General features: G+C 44.1%; 1 protein-coding gene across 2 annotated transcripts in view; it reads right to left on the minus strand.

The window, feature by feature from the left end:
- Nucleotides 1-22,161, minus strand: part of BCL2L2 (BCL2 like 2) — a 190,457-nt gene that overhangs the window by 131,953 nt on the left and 36,343 nt on the right. For both annotated transcript variants that reach the window (XM_069238114.1, XM_069238113.1), the window contains exon 3: nucleotides 7,567-7,662. The gene's annotated coding sequence lies outside the window, so the exon portion shown is untranslated. The remainder of the gene's footprint in view (nucleotides 1-7,566; nucleotides 7,663-22,161) is intronic.

The raw sequence follows: 22,161 nt of genomic DNA on the forward strand, positions 1-22,161 counted from the left end.
GGAGAGAACCCAGTGGGCCCCTTTTCTTATAAGCCCCTGACCATGAAAATCCACTGACACCAAGGTGCTCTGTAAACTCTTAGCTGAAAGACTGCGCACAGTAGTGGAGACACTTGTCCACCACAACCAGTGCAACATCAAGCTAGGCACAAGTACAGCTATGAATCTGTGAAGGCTGGCCCGAGTGTTACACGCGGCAGTGGATAGACAGGAATATCTAGTTCTGGTGTAAGTGGATATTATGAAAGCATTTGATACACTTGATTGGACTTACATGCTAGAGGCTCTGTGACATATGGGCTATGGCCTGACATTCAGCAGCCATAGCCAGCACCTTTACAGTGCATCCAGATTGATTGCTATGAGCAGAAGGATTGTGCTGACGGACTGGGCAGTTGAACGCAGCACCAGTCAGGGATCCCCCTCTCGCTGCTCTTACTCGCATTGGAACACCCGTAGCCATCAGGCTTCGGGCACAGCTTGAGGACCATGGCATTAAGATTGCAAGTAGACGATGTGCTTTTCTAAACCAGGTCATAGGTCTCCATGCCCGATCTATTAAACAGACTCAACAAGTTTGCAGACAAATTTGGACTCAAGTTGAATAGAGATAAAACATTGTTGTTCCTGCTTGGTACACTGGGGGGTATACTACTACTATGCAACACAACTTCAGCATGCGGCTCAATGGGTGATTGGGAAAATACAAGAGAAAAACAATTACTCGCAGGTACATATGGGGATACCCCCTTGTTGAGTTATTGATGAACGTCTCTAGAGCCAACATGGATTGCCCCTCCTTGATGCTCTTGATGGTGGACGTATGGAGTGACCATTAGGATCTATACACGATCCCCCTTTGTAACAGGACCTCTGGGTGCTACAACAGTTTGAACCAATCAGAGAAGAGATGTAAGTGGTTCAATGGCAGAAGTGAGGCTGCAGGAGTCTGGGGGACTATACTCTAGGGAGCAATTCATTACATTTCAGGAGACATGCCAGTTTCTGTAATATGTCAAGCTAGCAGGGACCACTAAAGCAATATGGACAGGTGCCCCAGAAGCCCCTACACCCATCCCCAGTTGAAGAGCGTATGGACTGTACTGACAGTGGGAGGTACATTGTTGCTCCTGCTTGGTACTCTGGGGGGTAGGTTGGTGCCCAAATTGCCTAATCTTGGCCTTAGATGGGAAGTGGACAAGTTTCGTTCTCTGGGTGTCCTCTACAGTGGAAGACCTCCAAATCTATAACATAGATAGATTGCTGAAGTGTCTCACCTCCTCCATCAGATTATGGAAAATGTTACCTCTCTCCATGGCAGGATAATCGGCTGTTGCCAAGATGGTCTTCCTGCCCCAGTGCCTCTCTGTAATGAAGAACCCGCTGTGCCCTGTTGTTGGAGATCATTTCTAGGCATTGAAAAGTTAATTCATAACATTAGTGTGGGAGGGAAAGTGCAGAAGAATGGTACTTGACACACTGAAACTTGACCAGGAAGAGGGAAGTAACTGACTTCCTGACATAGAGCTATACTACTACTATGCAACACAACTTCAGCATGCGGCTCAATGGGTGATTGGGAAAATACAAGAGAAAAACAATTACTCGCAGGTACATATGGGGATACCCCCTTGTTGAGTTATTGATGAACGTCTCTAGAGCCAACAGGGATTGCCCCTCCTTGATGCTCTTGATGGTGGACGTATGGAAGAAGGTGACCATTAGGATCTATACACGATCCCCCTTTGCAACAGGACCTCTGGGTGCTACAACAGTTTGAACCAATCAGAGAAGAGATGTAAGTGGTTCAATGGCAGAAGTGAGGCTGCAGGACTCTGGGGGACTATACTCTAGGAAGCAATTCATTACATTTCAGGAGACATGCCAGTTTCTGTAATATGTCAAGCTAGCAGGGACCACTAAAGCAATATGGACAGGTGCCCCAGAAGCCCCTACACCCATCCCCAGTCGAAGAGCGTATGGACTGTACTGACAGTGGGAGGTACTTGACCTTTACTCATCTGTGAGGTGCTGAAAGCAGATAGGGGTGTGGGGCCCCTAGGAAAGAATGGGATGAGAAACTGAGGATACAACTTATGGATGGGGAGTGGAGAAAACATGTGAGCTAGTCAAGGGAGTGTCATGCAATGCCAGATTTGAGCTGATACATTTTAACTATCTTCATTGCACGTACCTAACCCTGATTAAGATAAGCAGAATGTACATGGGTAGAACATCAATGTACCTGTGCTGAAGGACAGATGGTACCACCTTCCTGAACCTGGTATGGTCGCCCCATGGGGTTTACCTGTACTAGACATTGATGGCAATGCAACTGAGAGAAGAGGACAAGGATTGCTCTCAAGTGCACCCTGCAACACTGTGTGGTAGGCATAATAGAGACCCTGGGGGAAGAAAATGCAGTAGAAATGGACACAACTCGCACTGGTACTTGCGAGGAGGCGAGTGGCCACGGGGAGAATGGGAAACAGGTCTCCCTCGCAATAGAAGTGACGCAGGGACACGACTGAGTGGGCGCTGGCGGAGGAGATGAACATCTCATTAACCAGAAAAGATGATAGAGTGACAGAAGACTTAGACACCTGGGCTTACACCCTCGGGATGTTCCAGGAGGGAAAAGAGGTGGAGGACCAGGGACAGTGCCTGACGCAGGAGCAGGACAGTGGGGATGGATAGTTCTGTCTGTGGGGATAGAAGTAGAAGCAAGAAGGTGGGGGGAGGTTTAACTACCAGGATGGGGATGTTGGAGATGACTGCACATATAGGGACATGGTGTGCCTCGGGTAGGGCCCCACACTGAGACTAAGGGAACCACGACTGGCTTCAATAATGTGATCTGAGTTGAATAATGCAAGTAAATACTGTATGGTGGATGAATGCACTATGTTATACATTGGTTGTTTTATGTTGCAAAATGCCAGAGCTGTTAAAAAAAATAAAAAAAAATGTAAAAAAAGAAGAAACAATAACATTAGGAAATAGTTTCTCCTCTCCGTCTCCCAATTCCCAGGGCCTCCAGAGCCCTTTTAAATGAGTTACTCTCAAATTAAAAGGCCCAGAATCACAACTGGTCATGATACAGGGTTCTTAATGTGTCTAGTCGCCTTTAAACCGTGCCACTGAGTTAAGCACCAATCACCAACATTTTCTTCGTCTGTGTTACTCTTTATCACTGTCCCATTACCTCATTCTTAGAGGTTTACAACGAAACATTTCTTGCTAGTGCTCTCCATTTTATAGTATTCATGGTACCCGTACAACCAATTGCTCAATAATTCTTCTAGTGGGCTCTCTAGTGCCCAAGACGGCCTAAGAGAATTGAGTACTTGCCGGAGGTCAAGATTCCGTTAATGAACAATGGCAGAGGGAAACTGCAAACCCAGCTCCATGGGGCTGATTCATCTGGGAGCTGTGAATTCTGCATGGCCAAACCTCCATTATCTGTATCAGTTACATGACAGTTTCAGCTATGCATAGCTGGCTGCTTTCTTACACCGATCGCCATCTCTCCACCAAAGCTACACATCAGTCTCTACTGCATCCCTCTCTTTCTATTCTCTGCTCTCTTTCCTCTCCAACTCCCTTAACACCATGCCTAAGAATTGCACCTTTTCACCTTCCTGCCCCAGTCATTCCTGGTAAGACCTGGCTTCCACAGTCCATCAGCACCTGTTACTTGCATTCTACAGAATTCAGAGTCCTTAGAGTTCAAACTTGCATCCCTTTGACTACAGGGTTACGTGTGAGATAAGTTGTTCTTCTATGCGGAATCCTGGCTACAGGCTCTAACAAGTGCGAGTGCAGGTTGAGATTTGAGGCGGTTGGTCACTAGACTTAACTGCTATTCTTGGATACTTCAGTCATGTGCCACCTAGTAGACTCATTTGCTGTCTTGTCACTCACCAACACACTGATTAACAATGGAGCCTTGCCTACTGACTTGGCACCTACATCATCTTGTAGTGGACCTCCTGGTTTGGTCTCTACCTTCTTGAAGTTGGGAATCACACTGATGTGACATTTGTCTAATATAGTTAATATCTGAGGCAAGCAAAGCCTAGTATTTCTTTTTTTCACCAGGAGTATTTCTCCGGCTTTTTATTTCATCGTAATTTTCGTAAATATTTTTTAAGCCTTAGTTGTAAACCCTATATCAAATATTAAATATGAAATAAATAACTGTCACTTCTGTGGCACCAGTGACGATACAGCAGCTTATCTCAAGTTTAAAGTGCCCATTCCCATCCATTTCCTGTCAGATTCTTATTCAATCCCCTCATGCTATCTTCTAACATCATCAAAAACAACTCCCACAACATAAAGGTAAAGCGTAATTGTTAGAAGTGGGGTCTCTGATTGGCAGTCAGTTTGCACTCTGTCCAAGCAGGGACCCTCACTCTAATCAGGGTAAGGGAGATACACAGCACAGATAACCTCTGCTCACCCTCTTGGTAACCAGGCACAAGCAGTCAGGCTTAACTTAGAGGCAATGTGAAGAGTATTTGTACCAACACACACAGGAACACAGTAAAAACACCACAAAAGGATTTCACACCAGTTTAGGAAAATAGCCAATATTCATCTAAATCAAACAAGGCCAAACGACACAAATCCAACATCCACAAGCGCTGTTTTAGCACAAAGTACCTGGTATGCGTGAAAAATGAAGCCGCACCGGCGTGCGTGCATCGGAAAAGCAAGCAATGCGTTTATTCTTTACTCGCAATTGAGGCCATGCGTCAATTCTTTCTCTGCCGGGTAAGTGATGAGTCTGTTTCCAGATCAGCAGCCTCGGTCCGTGCTGTGATGTTGAAGATATTGACGCCAGGGATGATGGGGGAAAACATGGACGCACAGCATCGATGAATCCACGCTGAGCTGGAGATGCATCGATTTCACTGGTGCTGCATCGATGTGTCAGCCACGGTGCACACCCTGTGTCGATTTTTCTGCCGCTCGGATCAGGTGTGTGGATTTTTACTCTGGTTCTGCCAGCTGCTCCTTCCAGGGGCCCAGGGACTGAATGTATCACCACTTGGGAAGTCAGGGGGTTCTCAGCAAGAAAGCTCAGGTGCTGGCAGATGAAGCCCTTGATGTCACTGAGACTTAACAGGAGGCAAGGTCAGTCCAATCCCTTGGAGAAACTTCACAAGCAGGATACGCAGCAAAGTCCAGTGTTTGTCCTCTTTAAGGCAGAAGCATCAACTGCAGACCAACCCAGTAAAGCACACACAGCAAAACGACAGTGCTCCTCCTCCAGCTCTTCTCTTTGGCAAAGGTTCCTCCTGATCCAGAATTGGTGGGGGAAAACATGGACACACAGCATCGATGAATCCACGCTGAGCTGGAGATGCTTCGATTTCACTGGTGCTGCATCGATGTGTCAGCCACGGTGCACACCCTGTGTCGATTTTTCTGCCGCTCGGATCAGGTGTGTGGATTTTTACTCTGGTTCTGCCAGCTGCTCCTTCCAGGGGCCCAGGGACTGAATGTATCACCACTTGGGAAGTCAGGGGGTTCTCAGCAAGAAAGCTCAGGTGCTGGCAGATGAAGCCCTTGATGTCACTGAGACTTAACAGGAGGCAAGGTCAGTCCAATCCCTTGGAGAAACTTCACAAGCAGGATACGCAGCAAAGTCCAGTGTTTGTCCTCTTTAAGGCAGAAGCATCAACTGCAGACCAACCCAGTAAAGCATACACAGCAAAACGACAGTGCTCCTCCTCCAGCTCTTCTCTTTGGCAAAGGTTCCTCCTGATCCAGAATTGGTGGGGGAAAACATGGACACACAGCATCGATGAATCCACGCTGAGCTGGAGATGCATCGATTTCACTGGTGCTGCATCGATGTGTTAGCCACGGTGCACGCCCTGTGTCGATTTTTCTGCCGCTCGGATCCGGTGTGTGGATTTTTACTCTGGTTCTGCCAGCTGCTCCTTCCAAGGGCCCAGGGACTGAATGTATCACCACTTGGGAAGTCGGGGGGGTTCTCAGCAAGAAAGCTCAGGTGCTGGCAGATGAAGCCCTTGATGTCACTGAGACTTAACAGGAGGCAAGGTCAGTCCAATCCTTTGGAGAAACTTCACAAGCAGGATACGCAGCAAAGTCCAGTGTTTGTCCTCTTTAAGGCAGAAGCATCAACTGCAGACCAACCCAGTAAAGCACACACAGCAAAACGACAGTGCTCCTCCTCCAGCTCTTCTCTTTGGCAAAGGTTCCTCCTGATCCAGAATTGTTCTAAAAGTCTGGGTTTTGGGTCCACTACTTATACTCATCTCTGACTTTGAAGTCAGAAAACTTCAAAGGGAAGTATCTGTTGTTACAAGATCCTCCTTTGCCTAGTCGTGACTTCAAACACACTCTAGGGGGCTAGAGACTACATTGTATGAGGACAGGCACAGCCCTTTCAGGTTCAGGTGTCCGCTCCTCCCTCCCCCCTCTAGTCCAGGAGACTCGTCAGGATATGCAGGACAGACCTCAGCTCCCTTTGTGTCTCTGTCTAGAGGGAATTCACAAACAGCCTGCCTGTCAGTCTGACTCAGTCATGGATTCCACAGGCAGGCAGAGGCCCAGAATGGTTAGGGAAGAAAATACCCACTTTCTAAAAGTGGCATTTACAAATAGACAATCTAAAAACCAACTCTATCAAAAGATGTATTTTTAAATTGTGAGTTCAGAGACCCCAAACTTCAGATCTCTATCTGTCTGTTCCCAATGGTAAACTGCCCTTAAAAGACATTTAAAGGTCGTCTTCATGTTAGCCCCTGGGAGAGATAGGCCTTGCAATAGTGAAAAGTGAATTTGGCAGTATTTCACTATGAGGACATGTTAAACACACCACTACATGCCCTACTTCTTAAATACACTGCACCCTGCCCCTGAAGCTACCTAGGGCCTACCTTAGGGGTGACTACTAACAAGTAGTAAAAAAGAAGGTTTGGGCCTGGCAAGTGGGTACACTTGCCAGATCAAAACTGCACGCACAGGCACTGCAGTGGCATGTCTGAGAAGTGTTCACAGGGCTACTGATGTGGGTGGCACAACCAGTTCTGCAGTCCCACTAGTAGCATTTGATTTACAGGTCCTGGGCACTTCTAGTGTACTTTATTAGGACTTACTAGCAACTAAAATATGCCTATCATGGATAAACCAATCACCAATACAATTTAGACAGGGAGCATATGCACTTTAGCACTGGTTAGCAATGGTAAGCCAACAAAAACTAGTCAGAAAAAAATAGGAGGAAGGAGGCAAAAAGTTTTGGGATGACCCTGCAAAAAGGGCCAAGTGCAACAGTAAGCTAAGGCATTAACTTCCCCTGCTCCAAATGCTCACTGTAACTAAACATAATGGACATAACTTGCTAATAATTTTCCCAAATTCAGTGTAAAAAACAGTAGTTGTGCAAACGACAACACAGATAATCACACATTCTGAATTAAGAGGCATTAAGAGGTGCCACTCACTCACATGTCCATAGCTTCCATCACAGTGCCAAACATCTGATATTGGAATCAATGAGGTGGTGCACACGGTGGAACTGCTTACCTGTAGATGGTCAGGAGGATAGAAAGAATCCATCAGCCGCAGGGTGACCCATGCCTCTCATCATTATTTTTATTCAGAAGGTCCCTTCAAGATGTCCTATATAAAAAAGGAAAACACTGTAGGAATCTGTACTTTTACTTTTTTGAAGTTAAGCATGCAGAAATAGAGAACCCCTTCCTCTGCCACCTGCAATATCAAAAACAAACACTCTGAAACCACTGTAGCCACAAATGTAGCTATGCCTTTGAAGAGACTTGAGCAACAGCAACACCAATTTAGAAACATGCAGTAAAATGTATTCTAGAATAGCAATCCAATCAGTAGAAACAGAGATGTGATTTCAAAGATTAAAGGAAAAGTTTAGCACTTAAAAGCACATGCGCCACTCGTAGTTATCAGGTCATTCGAGGCCGGGTACAGTCACAAGTTATGGCTGATCGTGATGGAGAGTGGGCGAGTTTTAGGGACCAGGTTATTTTAGCTGAAAAAGTTCATGGTGGAGGCTGCAAGGAACAGGGATAGTATTGCGGATGGTCGTTGTAGAGCAGGTCGAGTGTCACGGACGGTCGTCGTCGTAGCACAAACAACCTGACAGGCATCACAGATAGTCAATGCTGGAACTTTAAATTGGTGGTCACCCGGGCTGCCAATGCTGTAGCACGAAGTCTAGATCTTGTGATGCTGGTCTTTGCTGGCAGTCGCTGTAGCGCCAAGTAGTTGAGTTCAATGGAACTTTGCGCTGGCAGTCGATGTGGGAGGCAAGATCTTGACAGGAAGGGGACAGTTTATGGTCATGAAGAGGATAAACGTCAGAATTTCTTTTTTTCTTAGGGGAAGAGCTCAACTGATGCCACACCAAGGGCCCAGGACCTGGGAGGCACCTCCTAGGGATCAGGAACTCACTCCAACAGAGGCCAGCAGGGCTCAGGCAGGTCCAGTTATAGGTCAAGGCAGGTCAGCTAGGCAGTTGAAGGGAAGCCTCTGGAGCTAACAACAGGAGGTCAGTCACTTGGAGTCACTTCAGTCTGGGATGAAGAGCGCAGATTCTGTCATCCTTCTCAGGCTGCAGGGTAGGCCTATGGTAGCAGGGCAGTCCTCCTTGTGTAGGAATGGTGTCTGGAATTTCCTGCCTCCCTGTCCTGCCCCAGCCTGTCCGCAACACAACAGGCTACTGTGAAGTCCTTTGTGTGTGAGCTGAGGCAGAGTCTCTGAAGTGTGACATCAAGTCAGGATGGCCAATCCTGCCAACATTAGATCCTCTATTATACTGGGTCTGTCTGATAAGTGCATTCTTCTTGGGGGGCATCATCTTTTCCCCCTTTCCTAGGGCCAACAGGGTATATCTCCCCTCACTGGGTATGTGCCTCCAGAGACTGGCTTCCCCAGTCCTCTTCACTGACCCTGTGAACCTCCAAGGCAAACTCATAAGCTTCACACTGCTTAACTATGGAATCTACCACAACAAATTTATTTAGGCCCCATATCCTTGGGAAAGTGGACCCTCTTGTATCAAGTAGACACTGTGGTATTGTTGCCACCACTGTTTTGCTGGACTGAACTTGTGGGCCCTGATGTCCAGCTCACCAGCTCCAGCTTCTTCTAGGGCCAACTTCTTCTCCTCAAGGGCCTGAGTGGCATCCTCTCCCACCCTTTTACAGCAGCCTCCTTTTTGGCTGCTTCCAATGTCAATTTGGCTAACGTTAGCCTGGTCTCTCATTCAGTTTCCCTGTTCCCCAGTTTCTCTAGAGAAAGACGGTTGGAAAACACAACGCTCTCTGCCCTGGCAAGGGGCTCCCCATCTATGGGCAACTCTTACTTCTCCTCGTGCCCAGGTCCTCTTCTTGCTCCTACATAGCCACATCCTCCTCCTCTACTGTGTCTAGCAACTTGTGGGCCTTCTGAATCTCTTCTTTCTTGGAGATCCTCTTTGCTGGAAGTCCTGTCTCCTTGTATAATCCTCTGAGCGTAACTGAAATGCAGCTCTCCATGTTGCTGAGCTTAAATTCCACAATTGCAGGTAGGGTCAAAGGCACAGACAGGTAGAATGGGAGTGAATTTGGCAAAAAGCAAACTTGGCCAATTAAGGAGAATTATGAAGAAAAAAAAAAATCACATTGGTATCAAATTATTTCAGATTTCAGTGTTACACTAATCTCTGCAAAAAGAAGGACTGGATCCCACCACAAAGCACCAATTTGGGAAATTGGGTTGTTGTTTGAGGAGCATTAGTCCTTCTCAAGCAACATCCATATTCCTTATCATGGTGAACTACAAGAAGTCACTAAATTAACCTGTGCTCAACCTTCTAGTAGCCTAGCACACAGTACTCAAGCTTAACCTATTATTTTTTTTTACAATGGTTTATTGTTTTCTTCATTAAGGAGGGATACAAGTTAAAACACAAGAAAAGAAAAAAGAACTAATTTTTACAATATACATCATTGTACAAATAAGCAATGATGAAGAATAACTCACATGGTATCAGGGCTGTGGCGATCGCTAAGTCAATATCCATTTACATGTGTATTAGGACGTACTGTCTATGTGACAGAAAGAATATATAAATACACCAAATGCCAGTTGACCAGGTTAATGGTGCACTGGTCATTGCAGTGTCACATATTTCTCTGTTCAAGTTCAAAGTCTAGGGCAGTACTGCATATTCGTTTTGCTCGCAGAAGTTCCCCATAAGGAATACTGCGTATAAGACTACCCGTCTACTACAAGATGTAATGATTACTGTACAGGCAGAAAGACTTACCACGAAACTGTATAGGAAAAAAAACAGCAGGGAACAGCCTTCTTAGTGCACAGAGTGCACACCTGGGTAGTCTTATACGCAGTATCCCTTATGGGGAACTTCTGCGAGCAAAAACGAATATGCAGTACTGCCCTAGACTTTGAACTTGAACAGAGAAATATGTGTACAAGATTTAAAGAACGGGGATATAGTGAACATCTGGTTGCTCAGGCAATGGATAAGGTCAGCAGATTCACAAGAGAAAGCCTGCTCTTTGATACTCGCAACACCAAAGTAATTGAGGAAGAAAGTATAAGATTCATTACTACTTTTTCTAAACAATCGAAGAGGGTTAGGTCTATACTAAGTAGAAGCTGGCACATTCTACATACAGATTCTGTATTGACACAATATGTACACGAGACACCGCAGATTACTTTTAGAAAGAGTAAGTCCTTGCAAGATAATCTGAGTCATAATATGATTACTTACAACACTTATGACAACGGCAATGAAAGCATAGGCTTTGTGTGCTGCTTGAATTGCAAAGCATGCAGTAAGAGTGAGAATTCTAATACCCTTAGGTTAGGATATAGACATTTCAAAATTAGAGGTCTCTTTAATTGCAACACTGATTACTGTATTTACTGCCTAATTTGCCCTTGTGATAAGGTGTACATTAACAGTACAATTCACCGAGCAAAAAAGAGGGTTCTCGAACATATGAGAGCCATTAAACACAATGACCAAAAGTAACCGGTGACAAGACACTTTCAGATTATGCATAATGGAGATGTGAACAAGCTACATTTTTTAGTGATTGATCAGGTGAAGAGGGATCCACGTGGAGGGGACAGAGCTTTAAAATTGAGGATTCTTGAGTCAAAATATATTATTGACTTTGAGACCCTTGCTCCACAAGGATTAAACCTGAGTGAGGAGTTAGCTGTACATTTGAGAGAAAATTGAATTCATGTTCTGATTTTTTGACATTACCTAAGATGAATTAATTAATAATTGCAAATAATTTTATATTTATATTTGTATTCCATTGTTGGTATGTTTGGGGTTATTAATTAACGTATGTGTTGGGGGATTACATGCGTAGTACTGGTGTTTTAGGAGTTTCCAACCTGTAGACTTATTTATTTATTTACTCCAAGAATATTGAATATATTTAATATTCATGTTTATTTAAATAGAGGTATCATTTATAAACAGTCTGGATATTATATCAGTATTAGCCGTTAAAATGTGATGTTTAAATAACGGAATAACAGGATGACAAGATGGATAATAGTAAGCCACAGTGGTTGGGTTTTTTATATTTTAGATTGTTATAGTTAGATTCATTTATTTATGGGTTATATTTAAAATATTTATTCTTCTAACACTGGGAATTGGTTTTAGAAGTGAACAATTACACTATAAAATTTTGGAGATAAGAGCAGATGATTAATGACTTAATGAGAAGACAGCAACTTAGGTGAGTCAACTTGAAAAACAGACATAGTGGATAAGCGGATGTTCTGCTATTAATGGAATAAAAGAACTAGAATAGTTTCAACTGAAGAGGGTTAAAGAAATTTAGTCTATATTACTATATATAATTGCTAAAGGTTGACAAATTGAAGGAAACATAAACATAAATATAGTTCTTCATTGTAGGAGGAACTGCAGTAAACACTGTGTCGCTTTTTGTATTTTATTATGTAAAGAGATGTAGTTCAAAATGGCTGCCATTTTTTATTTCCTGAGGAACCTGTCTTCGAAATTAGTCCTTTTTTCATGTTTTGTAATCTAGGTTTATATGTGATTAGAATGAATTGGAGGAGTATTGTGAGCAAGGCTACGGCCGAAACGCGTCAATAAATGTAAAATTGCATGGCCATGGTGTCCGGTTATCCTTTTCTGGATTATGAAATTGCTGTACGTGAGATTTTTGGGCTCCTGGAACCCGCACCGGACCGCTTAAGAATCCGCCTCGTCACTTACCAGGACAGTGTTTGTACGTTTGGATATATATATATATATATATATATATATATATATATATATATATATATATATATATATATATATATATCTATATAGATATATAGCTAGATATAGAGATATATATTCCTGCAGCTGGTTGCCACAGTGCTCCTGATTGAGGTGTGTGTCTGTTCTCCGGTACCAGCAAAACTTGGACTCACATCACTGACATTCCTGTTTCCCCATAAAAACAGGTACCAACACCGGCTGGAGTACTGTAAATATATTCTTTTTCTCTTAAGTGACCCTGATGCGTTTCAGCAGATCCAACTGCCTTCTTCACATAATGTAGGCACCATTTTTACTTTATTTAAATACCGCTGTGTCACACAAGCTCAAGTCCAACAATGTCATAATAAAGAGCAATGAGAAAAATTCTAAAGCATATTTGATGTGAACATAATGTTTTGTTGAGGCACATAAGGTGGTTTCAGGTGATATGGCTGTCACGTCAAAGAAGTAGTCTTTTTTCTATGAGGATACGTTGTGTGCGTAGATGATACATCGGTATTTAAAAAGTAAAAAAGGCATCTAGGTTATGCGAAGAAGCCAGTTGGATCTGCCAAAGTGTCAGGGTCAGCTAAAATAAAAAGAATATATTTACAGTACTCTAACCAGGTTTGGTACATGTTTGTACAGGGAAATAGGAAGAGCGATGACATATATGTATATTCACTTAAAAAAACACAAAGATTACAGGGACCTTATAGTTCGGCTCACATTTTAAACGTGCAAAACCATAGAACTTCGGCTGTTGCAGTTATTCAAGTAACTATAACTCTTGCCCCAAGGTAACTATAACTCTAGTCCCAAGGTAACTATAGCTCACGCCCTCACCATGCATAGTTTTCTCATCAATAATGTTACTGCAGACGTTACAGTGATATTATCAATGATGTTATCAAAGAGGTCATGAGTACTGTAACATCTGGGGTAATAAGCAGTGCATGGTGAAGGCACAAGCTATAGTTACCTTAGGGAAAGAGTTATACTTACTTGAAATAATTAACTATAATAGCTGAATTTCTATGATTTTGTACGTTTAAAATGTAAGCCTAACTATAACATCCCTACAAACTTAGTTTTTTTCAGTGAATTTTATGTTTTCTTTAACGTAAAGTAATATTAATTATTATACGTTAATCCAACAAACGCTGTGCGCACCTGCAGCCAGTTCCTGCTGCCAGCCCCCTACAACCACCCAACCCCGCACCACACACAAGTCTGGCCGAAGGGCCTGGTAGCCACCCCTGTGCCAGACACAGCCTTTGGCCATGTGTGGCGGGGCGAGCCCTGGGGACCACCACCTTCCTAGGGCAATAAATTAAAAATACTTATGGGGCAGTGAGGACCCCTCCCGGGCGCCAGGGACCATCACCTTCTTGGGCCATTTTTTATTTTTAAAATGGGAGGGGGACAACAAGGCTGATTTTGATCAGGGGGACCCGATCCCTTGGGGTCCAGCCATGTCCTTGTGTGGTGCCCTTCCTTGATGGAGACCACGGGGGAAGCCTCAACGCCCCAGCAGTCCCAGCCGGCTCCCTGCGGGAGCAATCTTTTCATCTCATTCCCTGCCCGCATGATAGCGTGCAGGAAAAGAGATGAAAACTCAGCTCCCAGCAAGTGGGAGCAATTTTAATGCTCCCGCTTGCTGGGAGCAGAGTTATGTTTGCTTCTGCTTGGTGGAAGCAGCTCCAGCCAAGCAATAGCAAAGAGCTACCTCCCAAGGGTGGTCCCCTCTGGAGGTGGCAAGAGCCGGCCCTTGGGGGTGACAGTCCCCAGGGCCATGTATGGCTCCAGAAGGTGGGCCATGCAGCACCCCCTCCTTTGATCTGCCTGGGCTGGACCCCCTCTTTAAATCTGTATGCGACTCCGGGCAGGTGGCAAACCCTTGGGGATGGTCTGTGCAAACTCTCACTCAGCCATACAGTCACTTACACAGCTACTCACTCACCAATACAACCACCTACATACCCAGTCACTCACCCATACAGGCACTCTCACACTGACTCACCCATGTAGCCACTCACATAGCCACTCACTCACCGATACAGCTACTCACACATCCACATCACTCTCGCATAGTCACTGACCCAGCCACTCACTTATGCCTACAGCTACTCAGACACCCATTCACTCACCCATAAAGCCACTGACTCACCCACTCACTCAGATACAGTCACTAACACACCAAGTCACTCAACCATACAAGCACTAACACACCCCTCACTCCCCCGTGCAGCCACTCACACAGCCATTTGCTCTCCCTTACATCTACTTTCAAATCCACTCACTCCCCCATAAAGCAACTGACTCAACCGCTCACTCTCCCGTAGACACACTCACACATCCACTCACACATCCATTCAACCACTTACACTCACTGGGTGACGTCATGAGTGATGTCACTGACCATGTCATCAGTGATGTAATACGTGTGGTAATAACAAGCCGTGCATTACAGGGACACAAGTTATAATTAGCCTCAGGTAACTATAACTACTGAATTTCTATGGTGTTGTGTGTGTGAAATGTGAACCTAGCTATAACGTCTGTGTAACCTTTGTTTTTTTTCCGTGACTATACATTATCTAGTGGTGGTTGCCACTAGATAGTTAGGACTATTTTCCATAGAAATTTTTTTTTTTCACTTGCCTATATTTTTAGCGCCCTTTGACGAATCTTCACAAAAATTTCCAAAAGAAGTGTTGCAGTGATTCTTCTCTTGCACAGAAAGTTTTGGGTTGATCTGTCAAGCAGGGGCCAAGAAAAAGGGTGTGGCATAAAAGTAAAATTTCCCATTTTAAATCCCATAGGGCAGTGGTTGCCAACCTGTGGCCCGGGGACCCCTGTGGGTCCATGAAGCCTCCTCAGGGGGACCGTGACTGCTTAGAAAATGTAATAAATTTAACAGATTAGGTCCCCAGCTTTCAGTAATGACTCAGTGGGGGGTCCTCAAATTCTAATAATGATTCAGTGGGGGATCCCCGTGTTCCAGTATTGATAAAGTGGCAGTTCACAAAAGTCAACAGGTTGGTTACCACTGCCATAGGGCATTTAGGCGCGACTACAGTCTAAATGCTGGACGGAACCACACCAAATTTGGCAGGAAGGTAGCTTTCACAACACCGATTGTGCTTTCACTTATTTGGTGTAAATCTATTCAGTAGTTTTTCAGAAAGTTAGGGAAATCCAAATTTGTATATCTCTGGACGCGGATAACTTGCAAGCATTTCATGAAAATCTACAAGTGCACATGTAAAAAGAAGTGCTGTAACTGAGTGACCGCAACCTGACTAGAAAGTTGCAGACGCCATTTTATTTCACAGGACATGGCCCTCGGGAGTGCAAATACTAATTGAAAGTGGCATAAGGGGTCAGGATGAAGGTACCCTGACCCCAGGGGTGTGATATAGTTGTGTTTTAGGGGCAAATTATGGGTTTCAAATAATTTTTCATCATCATGCGCGAAATATTTGCAAATATGAAAACATTTGGAACAAAAAACCACAGACTCATTCGTACACTAATTCACTGACTCATACATGCACTCAGACTAATGGCTCCACTCACACATCCACTCATGTCCCCACTCATAGTCGTACACACCCACTTTCAGACCCAGTCAAAAACTCACGCACCTACTCACAAATCTACTGACAGGCCATGTGACCAACCTGCACTGCGCACGGCCAAAGGCTGTGCTTGGAGCGGGCTGGGTGTTTAAAAGGGCTTGGCTGCAAGGCCTGGCCTTGCAACCAACCCCTGCTGCGCACGCAGTGTAACTTGCACCCTAAGGTAACTATAACTCGCGCATTCGCAATGCACAGCTAATTACTCCACATATTATATCACTGATGAGATCTTGTATGGCATCTTTGAGATGATCACTGCAACATTTGCAATAAAATTATTGATAAGGAAACTGAGCATGGCAAGGGCACGAGTTGCCTTAGGGCGCAAGTTATAGTTATTTGAAAGAACTCTACCTGCAAATGCTAAATTTCTATGGGTTTGTACGAGTAAATTCAGAACCTAACTATAACGTCCCTGTAATCTTGGTTTTTCAGTGAATATATAATCTATATAACTTTACTTATCTGTCTAAGTATGCCAGCACTTTACCAGCCTTACCGCGATCATTGAGCCCTCTGATGTTCCATGTGAGCTGGGTCACCAATGTCTTGTGGCCACCAGACATGTCAATATCCCATATAAATGGGTAACATAGGAGTCGTTATTATTAAATGGGCATCCTTGGAACTTCTATGGTAAATGTATAGGTGGAAAAAAACACCAACCATCCCACCATTCCCCCCACTCGCACTGAACACCCCAACTTTCAGTGCAATACGTCCCCGATCGTACTTCAAAAGCAAAAAACAGCATTAACAGAAATGTAAAATGAAACCAAGAACAATATAATCCGCTACAGGTCATCCACACCTTGAGACGTGGCAGCCATGGACTGCAAAGTAAATGATGTTCTGGTGTAGAGTAGTTAGCAAGGCAGCTAGTAGATCCAAATCGAGTTGGGTATAGCATAGAATAGTTAACAAATAGTCCTCAAAGCATGCGCTTAACCTCAAGAAACTTACTACATGCTTCCTTCACCAGGATCAGGAATTTATGGAATATCGGGATAGAGGAACTCTGATGTTGTAAGGGACCTTTCTCCTGGGACAGATGTACAGCAGTATCATGATCCCAAAAGTTTAATAGATGAAGTATAATTGATCTAGGAGGCACACCAGACGGAGGGCGCAGACACAATGACCTATAGATACATTCTACACAGAACAGAGTTGTAAAACTCTCATGACCAGATAAATCAATGAGCAGGTGTTCAACATAGAAGGCCATGCAGCTAGTGTGCCGAGACTTTGCTATGCCCATAATGCTTATATTGTTGTGCCTGCAGCACACCTCCCGGTCTTCACTCTTGGCTGCGATTGTAAGCAGTTGTTTTTATCTTTTAGGAAATTTCATTCTACTGTTGGATTAGGTAACTAGTTCAGATTGACCACGTGCTGGATACAGGGACCAGGTTAGTGCTGCTGAAAAGATTACCTTCTAAAGTCTAGCGCAAAGATTTTAGTTCGCGGTGGAGGAGGCCAAGAGAAGGATGGAGAGCGCTGAGATGGTCATTGCTGTAGTGCAAAGATCCTCCCGGGCATCGCAGATGGTCATAGTTGGAGATCACATTCGCGGTCACAGTGGGCTCTCCATGCTGTAGCGCGAAGTGCATATCTTGCATTTTAGGTCTTCGCTGACGGTCACTGTAGTGTAAAGAGCCACGTTCACACTGATTTTCCGTTGGCAGTCTGCAAGATCTTGGTGCAAACAAGCCCACTGGTGGTCCTAAAGGGTCCAAGACTTCAGGTTTCTTATTTTCTTCTAGAAAGAGCTCAACTGATGGCACACCAAAGGTCCAGGACCTGGGAGGCACATTCTGGGGCTCAGGAACTCACTCCAGCAGAGGTCAGCAGGGCTCAGGCAGGTCCAGTTTCAGGTCCAGTACAGAAGCTCAGCTGGGTAGTTGCAGGGAGGCCTCTGGAGCTTGTTGTGTCCCTATAGCTCAGAACAAGAGGTCAGTCAGCAGACCCTTGAAGTCACTTTAGCCATGGAGTGCAGTGTGTAGGTCCATCTTCCTTCTCAGACAGTAGGGCAGTCATCTGGCAGCAGGGCAGTTCACAGTCCAGAAATATACTGAAGAGTGGGTCTGGGAGTCCCCCTTTTAGGCGGAGTGTTAGAGAACGACCTGATATATACTTACTTATACTGTGGGTGAAAGCAGTTTCATTTGTTGGTTGCAGTATCCTTTACAAATGCTTGCTCACTAGTGGTCATTTCTGCCTATTTCTCACTCCTTTTTCTGTTTCAGAGCAGTGACCAACTACTGTATTGTTCCACTTTGGTTTATTTATCGGTTGCTGTGACTACTTTTATTAACTCCTTTGGTGGTCCCCTTTCACTGTGCGTGTTTTAGGCTGGTAGCTGCCTGCGTTTTATTGTGGCATTCCTTTCCTCCACCTTCTCCCACGTCACTGACATTTGTTTTGGCTTTATTCCAGTGCTGTCCTCGTTTACCCAGCTCCTAAGAAAAATCTTATTTTACTAAACAACCACCATATGCCCTTGCATCACATCGCAGAGAGTCTCTCTCTCCAGAGCCCCTCCCTGCCAGCACTCATGACATCGCACACAGGGCACTGCTTATCTCCTTTACTGGGGCCATAAATCTTCTCAGGCTGCTCTGCTAACTTCATTAGAGCTTTGTTGAAATGCAAGGCAAAAATGCTTGCAAGACTCTTCATTCTGTTAGCATACAAACATTGTCCTTGGCCTGAAGGGTGAAATTCCCTTTCTGTTCACAGTTAGGAAGTTACAACTCGTTTACGGATAGGCTTGCAATAAAGCATTAATCCAACAACCTTGTCCGGGTTAAGACCGTCTTGCTTTGTCATCCCTACATTTAAAAATTGATACTTAATTTTTCTTTCCCTAATGAAAAGCCAGGAACTTTATAAGCACAAAAACTGAATTTACCAACAACAACACTGGCGAACGCAGGATAAAGGCAGAGACCAAAATGAATCTATAGTCTCGGAGCAGGACATACAAAGGGGCAGTTCTTTTCAAGCCTCAATCCTACTTTCAGTGAGGTTCTGACAGCTGCGCAAAAACAACACTCTGTGCGCCACACAAGCTTACACAACAACGAGGTAGTACAAAGTCTAGAAACTATTTATTTCCATAGTACACAGTATCCGAAATATTCTCCGTCAGGAGCGCTGATGGCATGAACGTGAGCTAATGGTATAATCCTGTAAACCCCTTTACAATGCTGTGACAGTAGTGGAGTTTCAGCTGGTAGTAACTGTATTGAGCTGTTGTAGCACTTCAGCATACCAGGCCTCAGCTAGGAAACACAAGCCATGTAATCCCAATTAATGGGGCAAAAAAAAGTCCAGTTTTGCTTTTCTCCTCCGTACCTGCCACAATTCTGTGCCATCCACTTGTTCTCCCTTTCTGCTCAGCGAGTGGCAGAGAGCCAGTACATTTGTATTTTTACAAAAGAGAGGCCCAACCGTAAAATTTCATTGTCCCGTTAGACTGAGTGTGAGTGTGTGTGTGTGTATGTCAAAAAGGCCATTCATATGCTGCAGACACGCAAACTAAAGGAGACACTTTCATAAGAGCTTATGATGGGTCTCAGCTCAGTGACACTTATAATCGCTGTTGGTAGGATGAACGGCTGAGTCAAAAATGTAAGGAAATGAGATAGACTTCAAGTTTGCCCTCCATCTTTTTTAAGGCTCCTCATCCTCAGCTTCTTCCCTGAACCCAGAGCCTGTCTTCGTTCCCCAGAAAATGAGTGAGCTGTAAGCGCCTATATTCCATTGATCAATTGGGTGCTTTTCATCGTCTTCTACAGCTGCCCCACCCGTGCACATGCCTGTCACCAAACTTTTTACTGTGTTGCTATTGTGTGCTGTGAGCGATGGCCTGGTCAATGAGTGATGTTGTGTGCTCCCTGTAGTAGGGCTCTTTAGAAAGGCGTGGCAGGTGAGGTCTGTGTGACATCATTGGCTCCCTCATACACTTCTATAGCACACCACGCAACCTGCACTGCCTCTTCATGATTAAATCACACACACCGAACATGATGCTACTGATGTTATGGACATTGGAAGGATGTAAGGCCATTTTAGTCCAGATGGAATTTGGAACCATTTGCCTGATAACTACAGAAGATTTCTGCACTATGTGCACAACTCCCTGACATAGTATCCAAACTGACTACACTAACATGGTCAAGAGATGAGAAATCTGTACTGTAAAATACTGCTCTAACTGAATCACCTAGTCATGGATGGATGCAGGTGTAGAGTTATAACACTGCAATACAACCTTACCACCAGCTGCTGCTCTTACGCTCAGATGTTGAAGCATCTGATAAAAGAGTAATAACATTTTTGTCTAAGCCAAACTCTGCAAACGAGGGGCCACAAAAAGGGAAGGATAAGGGGCAAACATTCCACTGGGCATACATGTGCTGTGTTAGGAGAAATCACTGCAACCCAACTCAGTTATGCTCATTTCAAATTCAGAAGAAAACATTGATTAGTATTTTAAAGAGAAGTGTAGTAGGCCTGCAACCCACTCTGCTATCTCACCAAGACCTTTATCCTTACTTACCAACCAACCACCAAAGGAAAGCCACTCTTTCTACATGCTTGATTAACTGTTTCATCACAACATGTGTGTGCAGGTGATGGAGGTCGGATGTATGCATGGAAGTATTCACTTCTGTGCTATCTAAGGTGTGTATAAGTATGCATAGACGTGATTACACACTTCAATGATTGTGAAATTTCATCTCATGACCTGCTACATATGTGAATGTTGTAATAGTTGTCTGAACATGTGTGTGTTGAGAAGGCATGTATGCATCTGGATTGTGAATATATTTACAAATAAGTGCAAGGTAAAGTCCAGGTGTGCAAGTTTTGTTTTGTGTGGTAGATGCAAAGGTTATCTCTCACAAACCTTATGTAATTCTCGTAAATCCTATGGTTACTACTCAAAGTTTTCGCATATGTTTTTTCACATTCAGTTCAGGAAGTCTGCAACTATTAAGTTGTTTCTAAAAACGGTTTTCCATATCCATTCATTTTCGGACATAAAACAGAGTTTCAAAGGGAACACTTAAGTGAGTAAGTGAAATATTGCAGGTTTCATGAAAAAAGTACACCAGTGCATAAACATAGGAAAAGCATGACAATGAACTATGGGCAGGCCAGTCATCTACTCAAGACTTCACAAGCATAACAAAAGCTTCAGTTTTTATTTATTGAGACATCTAAGCATGCAAACTACTTGCTGCTGATATCTGCACACAACCTGCAAATTACATGGGTGAGGTCTGGCTAGTCCACTCACTGTGTCGCCTCGCCAATTATCTACAGCACTACGAGTCCACTTTGGGGGTAAAATTTGTTAAATACAAAAGCGGCTTTCCGCAGAAGTGCATATGTTATACATGTGTGGATACGTCTATATAGGAGAATTTGAGTTTATGTGAGAAGTTCTGCCCAAACCACAGAAGATATGTTCATTCTGGAATTTGTGCACAAGGTTTATGCATACTAGTACACAGTGCAACTAAAATGCACACTAGTAACTATTGTGAAGCTGTCTAATCAATACAGAAGTGTAAATGAGTGTGTGGCAGTGTGATACTGGGCAGATCCCATACTATGGAGAGCAGGTTTGTATGTTGTTTACAAAAAGGTTTGCATACATTTGTGCATACTCTTTTGTCACACCCTATGTGTATCTTAGTGCATACTTGTGAAGAAACACGTTTCGAGTGTCTTGTGGTACCTCGTGTGTGTATATTCATTAGGGTGTGTACTTTTGTTTCAGAGTACTTTTTTTGTCTATGGCACAAACTGCAAATTGACGTGCCTTGTCTGAATCTGGAGCTTGTGCAAGAAAGACACTGCCTCGAAAGCACTGAAGTTTTAACAGTGGAAATATTTCACTGCTACAAGTCTGATGGAAGTGTCCGCTTTTATGAGTACCGTGTTAATGCAAGTGTCTGGAGGATCTAGGTCCTTGTAGGTTGTGACGCAGCTAGTTGCTGTTTAGGTCGAGCATAACAGCGCACAAGTGCTGCTTTTCCTACGTGTTGTTATCAATGTGGGCTTTTAACCACGGCACGCCCATCACTATGACTCGTTCATGAGCTTGCCTTTCAAAAATCCTTTGTTATCATTGGTAAATGCTTTACGTTTGTCCCTCCTTGGGCA

This window comes from Pleurodeles waltl, chromosome 6 (assembly GCF_031143425.1).
Source record: "Pleurodeles waltl isolate 20211129_DDA chromosome 6, aPleWal1.hap1.20221129, whole genome shotgun sequence".
In the NCBI taxonomy this organism is placed as follows: Eukaryota; Metazoa; Chordata; class Amphibia; order Caudata; family Salamandridae; genus Pleurodeles; species Pleurodeles waltl.